This window comes from Cavia porcellus, unplaced genomic scaffold, assembly GCF_034190915.1.
Source record: "Cavia porcellus strain 051 isolate PalLab524CR breed Dunkin Hartley unplaced genomic scaffold, mCavPor4.1 scaffold_23, whole genome shotgun sequence".
In the NCBI taxonomy this organism is placed as follows: Eukaryota; Metazoa; Chordata; class Mammalia; order Rodentia; family Caviidae; genus Cavia; species Cavia porcellus.
Window position 1 is genome coordinate 10,408,685 of NW_026947506.1, and position 16,971 is coordinate 10,425,655.

General features: G+C 46.7%; 1 long non-coding RNA gene across 1 annotated transcript; it reads right to left on the reverse strand.

The window, feature by feature from the left end:
• Positions 1–464: 464 nt before the first annotated feature.
• On the reverse strand, positions 465–14,321 carry LOC134472428 (uncharacterized). Its single transcript, XR_010042237.1, has 3 exons — positions 14,006–14,321; positions 2,569–4,016; positions 465–1,716 (listed from the first exon to the last, which is right to left on the reverse strand). It is a non-coding gene; the product is annotated as an uncharacterized LOC134472428 (long non-coding RNA).
• Between the last annotated feature and the right edge of the window lie 2,650 nt (positions 14,322–16,971).

Consider the following 16,971-nt stretch of genomic DNA (forward strand, 5'->3'; position numbering starts at 1 on the left):
TTCCCCACACATCTCAATGTGGACAGCAGCTGTGTGCCCTGTAATTCAATTCCACTTTCACCCTGTTCCCCTCCAAACCCCACCCCAGTGATGGCACCAGATGCGCCACAGGCTGAGGACTCTGTCCCTCAAATGAACCCCACCCCACCGCCACACTCTGCAGGTGCAATTACAGCCCTGAGAGTGTCCTGGCCCCATCCCAAACCACCCAGGCCACTGGCCTCACCACATATCTCTTTAAAGATCCCAAAAATGTCAGGCGTTGCATGCCCAGAAGCAGGAAGAAGACCAAATGCGTATTTCACGCCATGGCATTCTCCAAGAAAGAAAGTTTTCCTGGAACTCATTCTCATGTCTGAAAGGGAGACCGCGTTTCAGCCTGCTCTCTCCACTCTGCAGGCAGCAGCCAGACACTAGAACAAGCTCAGCTGAAGCTTTTCAGGGACAGCTTCTCAGACAAACAGTGTGATTTGTCTAATTTAGTTTTCATGAGGAAGGCATATGTGTCCCACTGTGAGTGGATTGGAGAGTTTTGTTGTTATTCTTTTGCTTTTCTGTATTTTTCTAATTTCCTTAATAAATCAATTTCATTTGATGACAGAATAAAAAGACTAAAAAATAAGAGAAAATGATCTGGAGGCTTTAAAGATGCTCAGAGTATGTATACTCTTTAAATAATATTTTCAGCTCCCATTATGCCAACGTCTATGGATTTGCAGGCACGCATTCCAGAGCTGAGGGCAGCGGACTGAGGTGCAGGTTATTCAAGCATAGGAGGAGCCTAGTGCAGCCTGGGAAAAGGCAGCCGTAGGTCTCCAGTGCCCCTTCTCCTGCTCCTCATGGGATGGGGCTGGGTGTGAATGCCTGGATCTGGTGTGTGCTCATCACTGTGGACCCCGGAGGCTGCCCTGTCCCCTGCACAAGAAGAGGTGACAGGAGCTCAGTGGCTTCCAGCTGGGGTCTTTGGTTTCCCCAGCGCTTGCACAGTTGCAGGGACTACTCTAAGCTTGCTGCCCATGTGTCTGCCGTGTGTCCCCAGCACCAGCCCTCGTGGCAGAGCAATTGTATGTGACAGTATTTGAACAGAGACATCACACTGTAGGATTCTTGCTGCCTCCTGTCCCACCCAGCTCCCACAGGGCAGTGAGTCACAGCTTTGGTTTGGATGACAGCAACGTTCATGGAGTGTAGTTCTTCAGCTCCCAGACAATGAGACAGACTCTAGTGTCCCACAGTGACAAATGCTCCATGGCACTGGTTTCTTTTTCAGCCGAACATGGTCTGCACTCCAGTGGGGCACTGTCACTGAGTTACCAGCATGCAGGCCATAGCTGAATGAAATGTGTGTGAACTGCAGCTCCAGGGGATTTGGCAATATTGGTGTTTTCCTCTCTCTCTCAGCTTCCCTGGATTTCTGGCTACGCTCATCTGTGTGCCGCTCCCTGTGTGCCGCTCATCTGCTCCTCATTAGAGCAACGTGGTCTCAGCGCCTTAGTCAGAGTACTAAGAAATACGTCTTGTGCCTGCCGACGCCATTAGTGTGCAGCCTGGTGTGGGTCCAGCAGGCAGGAGGCTCGGACCTTGGAGAGGCTGAAGGAGCCCACTTTATGGGGCCACTGGGGAGATGGACGCCGGTTCCAAGAATGACCTCACGGACTTGGGAAGGGGAAGCAGCTGCAGGTCAGACAGCAGTCACCAGAGACAAAGGGCAGGGAGCTAGAAGGGGAGGAGAGAATGAGAGAAAGAGAATGAGAGAGAGATTCTGCAAGTTCAGAGGTTATTGGACTTGAAAAGAAAAGCCAGTTTCTCAGTGGTGACCATTGTGGTCCTCAGCCAAGGCACACAGCCTCACTTCACAGTTTTATAACAGATGATGCTTGGGCCAGCCCAGTGGCTGTGCCCAGGTTTCACTGCCCTGTGTCACTAGATGTCCCCACAGCAGAGAGGTCACCAGACATGGGTGTCTGCATTGGGATTGAACAGCTGGAGTCCAGATGCCAGGCACTAACTATGGCTCAGGGACAGTGGAGAAGGGATGGGTGCCATGATAGGGACTGAGAGCTGAGTGACACTAGTGACATGTTACTTCACAGCATTATGGAGACAAGAACCCTAAGATCTGAGAGTGGCAGCACTGGCTGCTTCTGAGCCCTCTTTCCCGGCTTGCATCTTCCCCTGTGTCTTCCTAGGGTCACCCTCCACGTGGTGCTCTGTGTCTGGATCTCCTCCTCTTATAGGACACCGGTCATGCTGGTTAGGACCCAGCATCACGACCCATTGTACCTGCATTACCTCTTTTGAGATCTTGACTCCAAGCCCAGTCAGATTCTGAAGTCCTGAGCATCAGGACTTCACACATTCACTGGGGGTGCAAAATTCAACCCCACACACAGGATCAAAAGGCACGTGACCCACTAACTTTCCTTGCCTGCCACCACCACGAGACCACTGCCATCGACTTGGCCACCTGGCCAACACCCTGGCCTTTGCATGCTTAGTTAGGGCCACAGTTCTTAGGGTGGGGCAGGAAAATAAGGTGACCATAAAGGAGACAAGGACACATCTTACCTTCAAAATTGTACTTTCAAGCAAAGTTGCAGCTTCAGGACACCAAGTTATCCAAGAGCACGATGCTTTTTTGTCTACTAGGAAAATCACTGTGAAAACAACTCCTGAGTCTTAAAGACACAATGAGGTTGGGGACTGGGCCCGGGCTTCCTGATACATCAAGCTGGTCTGCAGTTTCCACCCCCCACCAGATGGGTGTCTGAGGGACACAGGGACACATCCTAGACACCCCACAACACTCCAGACCCCACGTTCTTAGAGTGTGTTTTTCCTTCACCCGCCTCTGGCACTCACTGTCATACCCTGAGAAGATTTTCTGTGACAAGTCCAGAAATGACCCCATCACCAGGGCAAGTTGAGGCCTTGCCTTCTCCCAGGGGACCACTCTGGTCATGCCCAGGGACAGCGACACCTTAGCGTAGTGGACAAGACTTCCGCAAGGACAGAAAACCGCACTGGACCCCCTCCCTGTGTCTGATTGCAAAAGGACCCTACAGGACCTGCTCCATGACATGTTCCCTGTGTTTCAGGTCTTGTTAAATATTCATTGTCACTCGTGTGGCTGAGTTTTCTCCAATCTTCATAAGAATCTGTGTTGAAATCTCTTGAGTGTCCTTGACAGGTTTTGAAACGAATGAGTATCATCTCCCTTTTGCCAGTTCCTCTTAATGGTTATGCTGTTGGGTTTACCTTTCACCTGCCAACCATCCCTGCTGAAGAATGACGCATGGACAGCCAGTCTGCAAAACACTGCTGAGTGCCTGCTGCTGGTCTTATATGTGCCCCACCAATCATTGCTGAGGAAAACCCAACCTGATCTGTGTTTTCTACCTCAGGTTTAGATGTCACAGCTATGCTAACATGGAAAGGCAACAGGGAAGATTTTCACATTTCCAAATTCTCCAGAACAATTTGTTAAAGATCATTTGAACATTGCCAGCATTTAAAACTTACCAATACTGCAGAGATAACCTTCCCATCTTCCTGGACCCTCTATCTCTAGACCATCATTCCATTCATGTGTCATGATTCTTTAGTTAATCTTGGAATTTTTATTCATATAGCAAATAGTTTATTTCACAGACATTTTAAAAAACAGTAATGTGGATTTATTCTTAATATTTTCTTAAAAAATTTGAGGCCTGCATCTTAAATAGTTTGCTACTCTCTGCTGCTTAGTGTTTTATCATTATGCCTCCTCTTCCTGTCTCTCTCTCTCTCTCTCTCTCTCTCTCTGTCTGTCTGCCTGTCTCTTTTTTTCTCTTTGTTTACACTAGCCAAGTATATCCCATGCAATTGTGATCAATTTTATTTTCCTGAAACACTAGCCCTCACATTTACCTGAGTTGCTGTTTGAAAATTCCGTGGCAGAGAGGATTACAAAAGTGTCAGCTTGAGTAGGAAAGAAGGCACCAGGCTGGGCTCAGTGAGTTGTTTCCAGAAGCTTCCTGGGGAGAGAACAATGACAATTCACGCAGATGACCATGACATCACTTCATCTCTCACACAACCATTAATTTCGAAGAAAAGCATCATTCCAGATACGGCCCCATTTATATGAAGCTGTGATTCAGTGCTTGCATCACACCTGATCTGGATAAGTATTTTTTTCAATCTGGACCATGAAGGACATGATTTTTCTTGCCCTCTTCTGATGACAGTAAGTAGAAGAAATATAAAACAGTCACAGATGTCACACTGAAGGCCACAGCCTCTCCTGAAAGTACTAAAAGCAGGAAACCCATTGGGGTCAGCCAGGAGGGCCTCTGCTTCCAACTCCTGGTATAACAGGAGCACTTTCAAGAAGAGCATGATTATGAAGGCAGGATCGATACAGAGTGACTATCACCGAGGGCGTCAGTGAGGTGGGCATCCTGAGCAATGCCTGGAACCCACAGTGCTTCTGAGGGGGAGGACCCTGTGACCTCAAAGTCCTGCCACTAAGAAGCCCAGAACCAACAGTGGAGCTCCCAGATGGCCTGCATGATCGGCACCCTCCAAGCCTGGCGCTGTGCTGGCAGCTGGGGTACAGAGATGTTTACAGCACTCGTCCACATCACCCACCAGCTCTGGCAACACCGTGTCCCACAACAAAAGCTCTGTGTGCAGCCTGCATTGGCTCACTCTGCACCTCTAGTCCTCCCTCAAGTGCACAGTCAGCTCCAGCCCTGTTCTTCTCTTGGGCTACGTCTCATCACCTGGTTCACTGATTGAACCACAGGCTGGACCATTTGGTCACCCCTGTGCAGCATCCAGCTCATATGTAGTTATCCTCACTTTGTCTAGGGGCAACCGCCTGTACCTTAGTGTTCTCATCTCTCCGTGGCAGTTCAGTAGCAATTTTATGTGGTTTTATCATCTGGTGAGCTTTGGGGGATAATTCAGAGTTCCATCCCTTGTCAGAATCCTGCCCGGCGTGCCACTCTCCTGGTGGTGGAGACCCAGAGGGCACAGGCCATAGAGACACCTGGCGATGGGGCTCTGACCGCCTTGGAAGGATTATAAGCTGCATCTGGTAACAGTGCTTCCCACACTGTGATTTCCCAACTGGGCTAGAGCACTCCTGTGTGCAGTGAAGCTGTAAGCTGCGCCTCCCTGATAGGTCCTTTGTGGCTGAAACCCTGGGACCTAACAGGCAGCACCTGTGTGTTGTGGACCCGGCATGAGATGGGGCTCTAAGCTCATGGGTGCTTCTTATGTGAAAGGCTGCAATTTCCATCTGCGCAGCTTCTGAAGCACTTTATCTTCATTCTCTCAAAGTCTGGGAAAATGAGACTGGAGACCTAAAAAACATTGCAACCAGCTACACAGTGAGTGCAAAGCTCTAGGAGAAAAATAATTGTGAAGAGTGTTGTAAACTGTTGGTAAACTGCTAAGAAAATATGAGGGGCAACTCTTAGCTCCTCGGCAGGCAAACCTCTTGCACTGACAGGGCTTCTGACCAGTGACAGGAACACCACCACCCCACTCTTTGCTGTCTCTGGGCTGTAAACCTTTGAACTTGAAACCAAGTGGAATTCCATTGCTTGCATTTTTTAAATGAAGTCAAAATAAATGCAATTACTGAACAGAAGCCAGAGATCACACAGGAGGTTAGTGGCGGCTGGCGAGGGCATGCCCAGCACTGTTTGTTTGTGTTCTGACACTGTTTTCCTGGAGAACATTTCATTAATGCAAGGTCCTGAGGGGCCTCTGCTGGTGGTTAAATCTGCATGGCAGTAGATTCAGGGACGGAAACCGGAGGCCCCATGAGGACCAAAGCAAGTGGAATGAGAGAGACTAAAACCGCAGGATGCTCCTGTCGCCCTGAGTAAGAACTTTCCCCAAAGGTCCGGCGTTTGCTATTGCAAGCATATTCAGAACACCCTAATAAGTACATATCTCTCCATTTCCGTCTCTTTACATATCCTCCTCCGAAGGCCTTGAGAACTGTTTTCTGTTTTTCAGTAAACATTATGGGCAGCTTTCCTAATGGTAGGCCCAGGATTTCAGCAGAGGCTGGCTTGGAGTGAATTCTCTGCCTGTAATTCACCCCACTGTTGCTTCTCCATACTAGAGCCAATGACGTTCAGGAAATGCATATGGGTATCTTGGATTATTTGAGCAGAATGATCTTGGCTGCTGAGAACAGGAAGGCGGCTTGAGCACATAGAGGGTAAGGTGCTGACTGGAGCCTGACACAGGGCATCTCTGCCCCTGTGGGAGAGGCTGTGCTCCAGCTCTGCCTCCAGGGGCCCGGCTCGCCATCCTGCAGCAAAAGACATCTTTCCAGGTGAGTCATCTTGGTTTCTCAGGGGCCTCTGTCCGTACCTGTTCTCAGTCGCAGCACTTCAGTGAGAGCCCCCAGTCACAGAGAAATATGCCAAAGGCTGGCAAATCGGCTCGTATTTCTGGAAGAGGAACGGTCTTCTGTTTGGCCACATGGAGATGACTGTTGCACTGTGAATCCTCCTGAACACAGTCTGGCACCCTTCTCGAGGCAAGAGATGTGGTCCTCGAGGAGAGCAGAAGGAGTTCAGCTAATCCTCATCCCCAAAGGCCTCCCTGTTGGGGAGAACATAGGGCAGTGGACACCTGGCAGCCTGCCCAGAGGTGCACACTGTATGTGTGGCACCCCTGCTCCCTCTTCCTGCACAGAACTGCGCTCATCATGATGGGGTCCACCAAGGAGAGCCACGTAAAATTCCAAACTCCTCAGAAGCACTTGGAAGCTCTGGCTGCCCTGCCTGGGTGCAGACACCATCCATCCTCTTCCTGAACACCTTGGCCCAGCCTCTCACATCCTCTCAACCTGGTGGCATTTGGGTGTCACATGCAGCTGTGCCCCCTAATCCTCACCACCACCAGGCATGCACAGACTCACAGAAGCAGGGTAAGCACGGGGAAGAATTCTTATGCAACCCCGAGTGCTAATGATACACGCTCCTCTTCTGGCCACACCTGTCACTGTCACCTGTGTCCCATGGCCCTCACCACCTTGTATTGTTAACAGGGCTTGTGATTCAGCTTTTCACACCTGTCACTTCTCACTTCTGCATCAGCGGTTCAACCTCATGGGATTTTTGTGTGTGTGTACTTTTGGTTTTATTTTATTTTAAAGAGGGTAAAATTAAACATAACAAAACAGAACAAAGCAGGTCATAAGAAAAGAACTTAAGAAACACAGATTTCAAAGCAAGACCACCAGAGATCTTCACTGTCTACCATATTGTCTCTTGTTTTCTTCCAAATAGTTGTCCATATCTTCACACACAGTGAATTCATACCAAACAAAATAGTATTAAACTGATCAGAACAGGATGATGAAGGCATTTTAGGTCTTCAAGACCAGACAATCGGGAAATCAACAATGGCTACCATAATGTCTCTCGTGCTCTTCAAAACAGCTGTCCATACCTTCACATATATTGAAACACGTAACAAAACAAAAAAGAACTAATATCACTCTGAACAAAGAATAATAGTATTGCTAGGTTTTATATCACAATGCTATGGAATTAGCACTGGGTACCTTAGTGTCTCTTTTTCTTCAAAGTATCTGTTCATTACACCATGCATTGTATAATCAATTCTTGTAAACTGTTTAGAAGTTCTACACATGCATGAGTCTCTACACGTATACCTAACCTTTCTGTATTAAAGGGAAAAACAAATCAAAACAAAACAAATTCCCAGAAAGACAAAAAAGATATAAGACCACAATACTAGGTGATCTACATTAGTTACTATGATGTCCCTTGCTATTTTCAATAGAATTGCATAGTACAATTGAATATAGCACTACATAGCAATATTAAAGACAAAACATTGGAGAGATTATAGGACTTCAAAATCAATTAATAATCAAACTGGAATCGGTATCCTATTGAATCTTGTCGTCTTCAAAGTAGTTGCCTCTACTCTCAGACTTGATACTATCAAGCATATCAGATTCAAAAAAAACCAGTTCAGACAAAACAATCTAACAAACCAGATTCAAATAAGATCAGTCATAGTAAGACAATGTAAATAATACAGGGCTTCAGTTTAAGTTAATAGGAAATTAAAGGTAGTTACTGTATATTTTTGGAATAGCTGTCTGTGTTCTCAAATCTAATACAAGTAAACAGACTGTAACAGAATAAAATCAAACGAAACAGAGTGATAAGAATAATGTGGATTTTAAACTTGATGCACTATTAACAATGTCCTCTGCCTTCCTTTTTTTTAAAGACAGTTCCTCCCCTTTCAATTTCACAAGGTGCTTTGTACATTTTGGGTCCCACTAACTCCTTTAGCTTTTAGATTAGTGGGGCAACCTGCCATCTACCTAAGTAGTTCTGACCCTTTTTACCCCTGAGCTTAATCTTGAGTTGTATTCCTTTACCTACTAAAGCCTCAAGGTTTTCTTTTCTTATAACTGACTGGTTCTCCACTGCACAAAAGTGTCATGTCTTTCCAACCTGTCTGCAGCTGCTGGACGAGCTACCCCCATTTCTCTCTGGTTCCCTGTCACATAGAGCATTGTTTTCTCATCTTTGACTTTCAGTTCATAAATCCTCTTTGATTATATTTCCTATTCAGAGCATCTTGATGGACCCTATCTCCTGATTTACTCTGCCTGTGTTTCTTTTTGTTAGTATATCAAGGCCATCTGTGTTAGAGATTGCAGCCAATCTTCTCTGCTTCATCTCTGCTATGCTATTTTTCTGCCACTGGTTGTCCAATTTTCTCCTTTATTCCACAGTCTGCCCCATTCATTGAGGTCTCTCTGCCACTGTTCCTGGAAGCCTGGCAAATTTTTTCTCTCTCTCTAGAATGTCCTTCAGTAACTTTTGTAAGGTTAGATTGGTGGTCACTAACTCCCCCAGTTCCTCTTTGTCATGGAAGCATCTTGTTTCTCTATTAACTTTGAGAGACAGTTTTGTAGGGTACATCAATCTGGGTTAGAGATTATTTTCTTTCAGGGCTTGGAATAGTTTACTCCAAGCTCTTCTTGATTTGATGGTTTGTGTCAAGAAGTCTATTGTGATTTTGATGGGTTTTCCTTTATAGGTGATCTGCTTCTTTTCTCTGACAGATTTTAATATTCTGTTTCTGGAATAAATTTCTGGGATCTTGATTATTGTATGTCTGGGTGTAGATCTGTTTTGATTGCAGCAGGCTGGAGTTCTGCATGCCTCATATATCTGAATATCATTTCCTTTTCCTATGCTTGGGAAGTTTTCCCTAATTGTTTCTGTGAATAGACTTTGTATTTCATTTGTGTTTACTCCTGCTTCTTCACTCACATTTTTTATTCCTAAGTTATAGATCCTCTTGTTGTCTTCTAGCCTTTGTATTGCTACTTCCTGGTTCCTTGTTGTTTTTAAGAAATCTTTCCTTTCATGATCACACATTGAAAACCTATCTTCAAGTTTTGAAAGTCTAACTTCAGTTTCTGTCAAGGAATTTTACCAGCTTTCAATGGAGTTTTTAATTTACTGGTAATCCCTTTGGATCTGTTTCATGAATTCTAGATTTTTACATATTCTTCATTGAAGGTTTCTCTCCTTTTTCTGTGTTCCTTCATTCTTCCATCTGTGTCTTCTTGAGAGGTGCTTAGCATTTCTTTTATTAGTCTCCTTATATCCTGCTTTACTTGAATGAGACTTTCAGTTTTAAGTTCATCTATGATCTCACACAGGTATTTCTTTATGTCCGCTGATGCCATGTCTGATATTGCATATTTGCTGCCTTTGATCGCTTCTGTATTTACCTCTCCTGGACTTATTTTCCCTGGATTGTCTGCTGGAGGCTTTTTCTTGTTTCTTTCTCTTGTCATGCATCTGGTTTCTTTCAGACAGGTGTATAGTGGAGATGTCAGGTCCTTTCCGTATTGCTTATTGTTCTTCTGAAGTGTGCTGGCTAGGGGATTGCTGCCCTCTCCAGGTTACTGTTGATCTGTGAGGTGCACGATGTGGACTGGCCCTTCTCCTCTTAGCCAGTCAACCAGCAAGTGCCTTCACCACGTTAGTCTGTGCTGTGTGGATGTCACAGGCTTGGGACAGTTTCATCCTGGCTATTGGGTCCTGACCAGGGGCATGACCCAGCCCAAGCAGTTCCCACCAGTCCTCTTTGGGCCAGGGGCGGCTAACTGATGCCACTGTGGTTCCAGGTTCAGGCTCATCCTGCCCAATATGTCATCCAGCCAGTCACCCTCTCTGCAGGACCAAATTCCTAGCACTCACTGCAGGTTAATGCAGCTCTCCATGCTGATTCCATTCTCCGTTTTGGTGCATCCTCCCACCAAGGGCCTTGGGCTCACCAACTCCCGATTCCAGTGCTACTGAGACCTCAGCGCGACTGCAAGTCATCTGGATCCAAGGTGCCCAGTACAGCGTGGGCTCAGCTCCAGTGAGCACATGTCAGTTCCAGCCTTCCATCCACGCTTTTCCTTCCTTCTTTCCTTCCTTCCTTCCTTCCTTCCTTCCTTCCTTCCTTCCTTCCTTCCTTCTTTTCTTTCTTTCTTTCTTTCTTTCTTTCTTTCTTTCTTTCTTTCTTTTTTCTTGTTTCTTCCTGGGTCATGAAAACCCCTCTCCTTTCATCTGGTCTTCTCCATGATGTTACATTCTAGCTTCTGAGTTGTTTCTCTGAAAGAGGCTCTCTACTTTGCTACCGATCAATCCACCATCTTCCCAGATCTTTTCTGTTTTTTAAAACTGCCTCTGTACTGAATGTGGAAGACTATTCACAACCACTATTCCCACTGCAGGACCTTAGTGTTCAATACTGTGAGGGGGAGAGTGATCAACAGCACATGGGAGGCTGTACAAAGGTCCTAGGTACCACAACACCATTGTACATAAAATGAGCACCCTTAGGTTTTGGTCTCCTGGTGTCTGGGGCAGAGGTTCTAGTCCTCCACAGCTGTGCACACATATACACACCCCTACAGCTCTGAGTCACCTAGCAGACCCTGCAGGGCCTCACCCCACAGACCGACAGCCAAGCTCCCTACATAATGGTGCTTATGAAAAGATCTGCTGTATCCAGAAGCACTTATGACACTGCTCTGGGCTCAACTCTCAGTTTCATTTGAAGAGAAACATGCAAACCTGTGCAGCACTGCTATTTGGCAAAGCCATGCCAACTGCAATCAGCTGGAATCATTGAACTATCCCCACCTTCTCCCAGGAATCAGGACCCTCAAGGCCCCAAGAATGTGTAATGGTGCTGAACTGCTGTGTCACCTCATGCCCGATCCACTTGGGTTAGTGAGTGAGACACTGGGGCTGCTAAGCTCCTGACCCATGAGCTGGTGCCAAAGCCACTGGGCTCCTGAGAACCACTGCCCTTGTTAACTAGATGAAGGCTTTTAGCTTAAATTAGTTTTCGACTATTAAATATTATGCAATGAATTCTGGAAAAATTCCAGCGGTCTAAGTCTTTGGCAGGAGTGGAGGGATAAAGCATGAGTTATGCTCCATGCAGTGAGTGAGTCTCGTCCCCCTAGCACCCATGTGTGCCATCAGGTGGGGCACCTGGTCCTCAGCACATGGGCAAGGCATTGGTCCTCATGCCACAGATGGGGAGGCCAAGGCAGTGACCATCATAATGAACCCTAAGACCACACAGCATGGACATGGAGGAACCCTGTCTGGCCCCACCTGAGCATGCTGGCTGTTTCCAAGGGTCCCCTGAGAAAGTAGGGTTCAGAAATGGCCAGGCCTACCATAGAGGGGGCACTGGCTCAGAGTGGGTCCCAGAAGGACCCAAATCCCTGTCTTCAGAACCACTTTCTGCTCAGGAGCTTGTCCAAGTCCTTCCCAAACCTGTAGACCCTCCCACACCCTCCTTGGCCATGCAGTTCCCTGGACTCATGCAGGAAGAACCCAGCACATGGCTGCTGCCTGTTATGTCCAACTGCACCATGCAACTGGGTCACAGGCAGAAAATCTTTCTCCCTTGTGCTCCTGGTGGAGAACCCATCTGCAGTGCCTATCGGGAGGCAAGGGAGGGTGACAGAGTCTGCACCCTCTCCCAGATCCTGTCACCTCTGCCACCTTGCTCTCAGACAACAGGAAGTCAGCATGGTTGTGAACATTGTCTCCCCACAACCCTTCTGTGACTCATTACTGGGATCCTTCTGTTCACTGGACAGAGCTTCCCATTGGTAAGGGCTGCTCCCTGAGCTCAGTGGCCCTGGGCTTTGTGTGCTTGTGGCTCCTGGCTCTTGGGACCACAGCTCCTGGTGTTATGGTCCTTAGTGTCACTGCCCCCAGGGGCTCTGAGCTACCCCGCCAGCCTCCACCCTGGATTTCTGCAGTCGTGATGGCCCCTCAAGGCCCTGCCACAGCCTCACAGACAGCCTCAGGTTGCAAGCCGTGGCTTCAGCTCTCCCCTCAGTGGTGGCAGCTTTGGGCCCAGGCTCTGCACATCTGGGAACTCTTCACAGCTGGTAACCAGAGTGTGTCCAAGCCACACTCCCGCATCCACCTCTGCCCTCCCCACCCATCAGCCTTTTTCAAGGCTCATTCAGCCCAAGTGTGAACCAGAGGGCCTCTGCTCCTCTGACCCTGAGGCCACGAGGGTGCTACTTGTAGAGAGCAGGAGCAGTCCTGAGCACACTGCCTGTATTTTGGACCTCTGGAGGACTTCTGGAAGGTGGCAGGGTGGGCCAGGTCCTGCAGCTCGGTTGCTATCTCCAGCGAGTCCTAGGACATCTAGCACACAGGCACAGGGGAACCCAGAAAGGGGCTGCTTCATGGACAGCTCCTTCACTTCCACACAGCTGTTGGGCTAAGCCTGTTGCTGCTGTGACTTTCGTGGCCTCCCCAGGAGGAACCACAGTGTGACCGTGGCTTACGGGGGCTAAGGAGTGAATTCAGGGTTATCAGCCACGGGGCTGCTGCTTCCCGATCTTCGCTGTCCGCATGATTTCCCAGCTGCTCCTGAGAGACCGTGGCAGGGCCTGGATTGAGGAGGCTGTGACAGCTCCATCGTGGTCATGACCTTCAATGGCTGTCAGGGAGATGGAGGGGTTGGCCTTCCTGTCCACCTCACAACTGCTCGCCGCCATCACGCCTGGCCACCCATCCAATAGGAAGCACCCTTCCCACCTCAGGGCTTGGCCTCAGTGCTCACTGCCACCTGTGCCACCCTAACCTGCAGGGGGACCCTCACATGCACTCTCAAGCCCTCCCAAAATGGCCCACAGCCATGGGTAGACTATGAATCAGTGAGGGCCAGAGTGTAAGGCACTATGACGTAGCAACCCTGTGCCTGAATCGTGTGTGGCCTGTGTCCTTCCATCACCCACGGCTGGCTCCTGTCCTCATGGTGCTGTCCTACAGGTGTGGACTGTGTTCTGACCCTGAGTCCCTCTCTCATCTGGACTGTGATGCTGTCTCCTGGCCCTGCCCTGCTTCTGTCCTCACCCATTTCTTTTCCACCCCCACTGGAGGGCCTGAGGAATATAAATGTCACCCGTCCTCCCTCTGTGTAAACCCTGTGCCTCTCCTTGGCCTCAAGAAGGACATAGGGTGACCTCCCTCATGTTGTAACACTGCTATCACTTCCCCCATGCAGTGACCACCTCCTTCCTCCTGATAGGCTGAGTGTTCCCGTCCTCCAAGCCGCCATGTTCCTCCTGGCCTCAGGGCCACATCCTTCTGTTTCTAGAGTGGCCACTTTCTGAAGCATACATTTGGCTTAGTCTCCCTGAAGCCCCCTGTACTAAAAGCTCAGTACTCAGCTTAGTGTCTTAGAACTGGGTGAGCCCTTCAGGAGGGATCCAAGGGAAGAAGAGAGGCCCATGGTGTCAGGCCCTCGAGAGAGAGCATGGGGCCCCGGCCCATCCTCTTCCTGAATCCTGCTCCCACCATTACCTGCTGCCCTCTCCAGAGCCCTAGAACAAAGGATCTGCTTGATTGTGGGCAGGAACCTCAAAGTAAACCTTTATCTTTGTGTCACTTACCTCAACTATTGTATTGCAGTAACAGAAAGCCAACCAACACAGCCATTTCTGATGTCCCTGGAGGCTGCTTCCTCCTTCCCAGGGGCCTCTACCCTGTACCTGTTAGTGCCTGGTCCCTGAGGACTGCTCTCCTCCTCACTCGCTGCCATGGCTGCCGCTGTGGGTCCTTGGCTTCTGTTCTCCTTGATACATGGCATACAGTGTCGTCTGAAGACCAGTGCCTGAAGTCCCCAGATGTTAGACCCATGTTGTTCAAACTTGTGAAGAATTTTGGGTCTGTATCTTTAGAAACCTGCAGTTTCCTTTTCTTGTAACATCTCTGTTTGGTTTTGCTATCAAGGTTACACCAGCCTTAGCCACTTGGAGGTGTTCCCACTTTCGGTTTCTAAAAGAGTTTGTGTAAGGTTGGTATTCTTTTCTTGAGTTTTACACAGTCTGTATCTGCGAATCTATCCAGGCTCAGAGAGCTCCTCGTGGGAAATTTTTGACAATGAATTCAAGTTTTTAAATATACACGGGAGTATGCAGGTTTCCTATTTTATCTCTTGTTGGTTTTGGCAAGTTGTATTTTTTTTTTTTTATAGAATTTGTCTCCATCAAGTTGTCAGACTTAATGGCATAATATTATTCATTAATTTCTCTTATTATCCTTTTAGGATTTATAGTGACAGTCTCTTTGTTATTCATGGTGTTGGTCACTTGTGTAATCCTCTTTTTTTTTAGTCTCAGGAATTTACTAATTTTATTCATCTTGACGCAAATCTTAGCTTTGTTAGTTTTCTGCACTATGTGTATTTTTGAATTTCATTGATTTTTGGCTTTTTCTTTTTTCCTTCTATCACTTTGGCTTTTGTTTACTCTTCTCCTTTTTGCAGCTTTCTAAAGACAGTCAGTTTTGCATTTTCCTTTTCTCCCAACACAAATATTTAAGGCTAACAATTCTGTTCTAATCACTGCTTTTGTTCATCTTGTGACATGCATATGTTGAATTTTCAATTATAAAAATTCAAACATTTTCTGATTTCTCTTACCTCATGATTTCTTCTTTAATTCACAAGTTGTTTTATTTAAATGTTGTTTAATTGTCAACTATTTTGGAAGTTTTCTAAATTCTTTTCTTGTATAGCTCAATTCTGCTGTAGTTAGATATTTTGTTGTTCTAACTCTTATAAACGTGTTGATGGTTGGGGCCCAGCAAACAGTATCTTTTGATGAATGTTTCATGTGGACTTTTTTTTTCCTGAGTCAGTATCTCACTGTATATTCCAGGCTAGCCTTGAACTCTCGGCAATCCTCCTGCCTCAGCCTCCCAAGTGCTGGGATTACAGGCGTGCATTGCTATGCCCAGATCCATGTAGACTTTTCAACAACATGTATTCTGCAACTGATGGAGATAGCATCCTATAAAATCCAACAGAAAAATGTATTTTTAATTTTCCAAGTTGTTCAAAATATCCTTCGTGATATTTTATCCTCTCATATTGTCAATTACTGAGAAGACAGTTTTAGAAAGCCTCAAGTATTACTGTGAATTTTTCTATAATTCCCTTCGCTCTTTCAATTTTGTCTCCTCTATTTCTAAACTCATATTAATGATTTTAATGTCCTCCTGATAAATTAGCAAACCTATTATTATAGAACAGACTTCATGGGAAGTTTCTCCTCCAGATTGGTGAAGAAAGGGTCTCCTCTTAGAAACAACTAGAACACGGGCAAACTATGTTAAAATTAACTTTTTCAGATCTTTGGAAATTAACCAAAGACTTGAAACTACCCAAGGGGCATTTATTCAAGGGAAAAAATGGTCTGAATCTCAATGAGAACAGCAAGGTTTGGGGTGTTTTCATTCGTCCTATTCCCGTGAGCCTTGAGAAGTAGGAGCCACTGGGCCATGGTAGATGTGGAAAAGAACTTAATAGGCTGGAAAGAAGGGTTGTGAGCTCCTAGAAAGCCTCATTCACGAAGCACCACTATCACTGAACTATCTTAAAAAGTCCCGCTCACTCCGATTACCTTTGCCCCTATTCGAGGGTTGCTCAATGCACAAAATCCTGTCCCTGGAGCATTTGTTAGAAAAAAAAGGATTATAATTGTTTAAGATCCAGGATGCCTGAAATAGGAACAATAGTTCAAGAAACATGAAGTGAGCCAAAAAATTTCAAAAGAAACTCTGAGATGTCTGTAAGTGGCTTTGAAAACCTCTGCCCTGCTTCTGGGAATGTGTGAGGCCACGTACCCGGGCAGGGAGAGCCACGTGCTGGACAGACCCGTGGAGGACCTCGCTTCCTGCGCCCCTGGCTGACCTTGGGGTGCTCTGCACCAGATAGTGAGGGCTGAGGGAGACCAGTAGTGCTCAGCTCGCAGCACCTGAAGACTTGGCTGGTTCTATTGGCTTGGCTGGCTATTTAAGGAAATCTGAGGGCTGCCTTCAGCTGATCCAGCTAAAGGAGTAGCATCGCGGCTGCACCCTTGGCGTGTAGACTGCAGAAAGGTCACTAAACCAACCAACAGAGCAATGCAGCAAACCAGGAGATGGAGTGTAGCCCCTGCATACTAATTCCAACTGGTGACATTTGGTGATATGGAGTGAGTTCATAGTGTTACACAGCTATTACCACCATCTGTTACATCTTCCTAAACTTTTTCATCTTTGCAAATGCAAGCTATGTGGTTTTAAATTAACATGTTAATTTTAAGTTCCTGAGGCTCACTAAAAAAGTAACAAAAATATAGTAAAATGAAATTCACAAAGAATGAAATGGCATGATAGAATAATATTTAACACCAAAAAGGTAATACAGCAGGGAGTAGAGGAATAAAAAAGACAGAAATCTGAAATATAAATGGAAAAAGGGCACTTAAATCTTGTAACTAAATGCATATAAATAATTTAACCATTTCATTAATAGATAGACAGTGGCAAAATAGATTTTTAAAAACCAATAAGCCAATTAGACCCTCTTTAG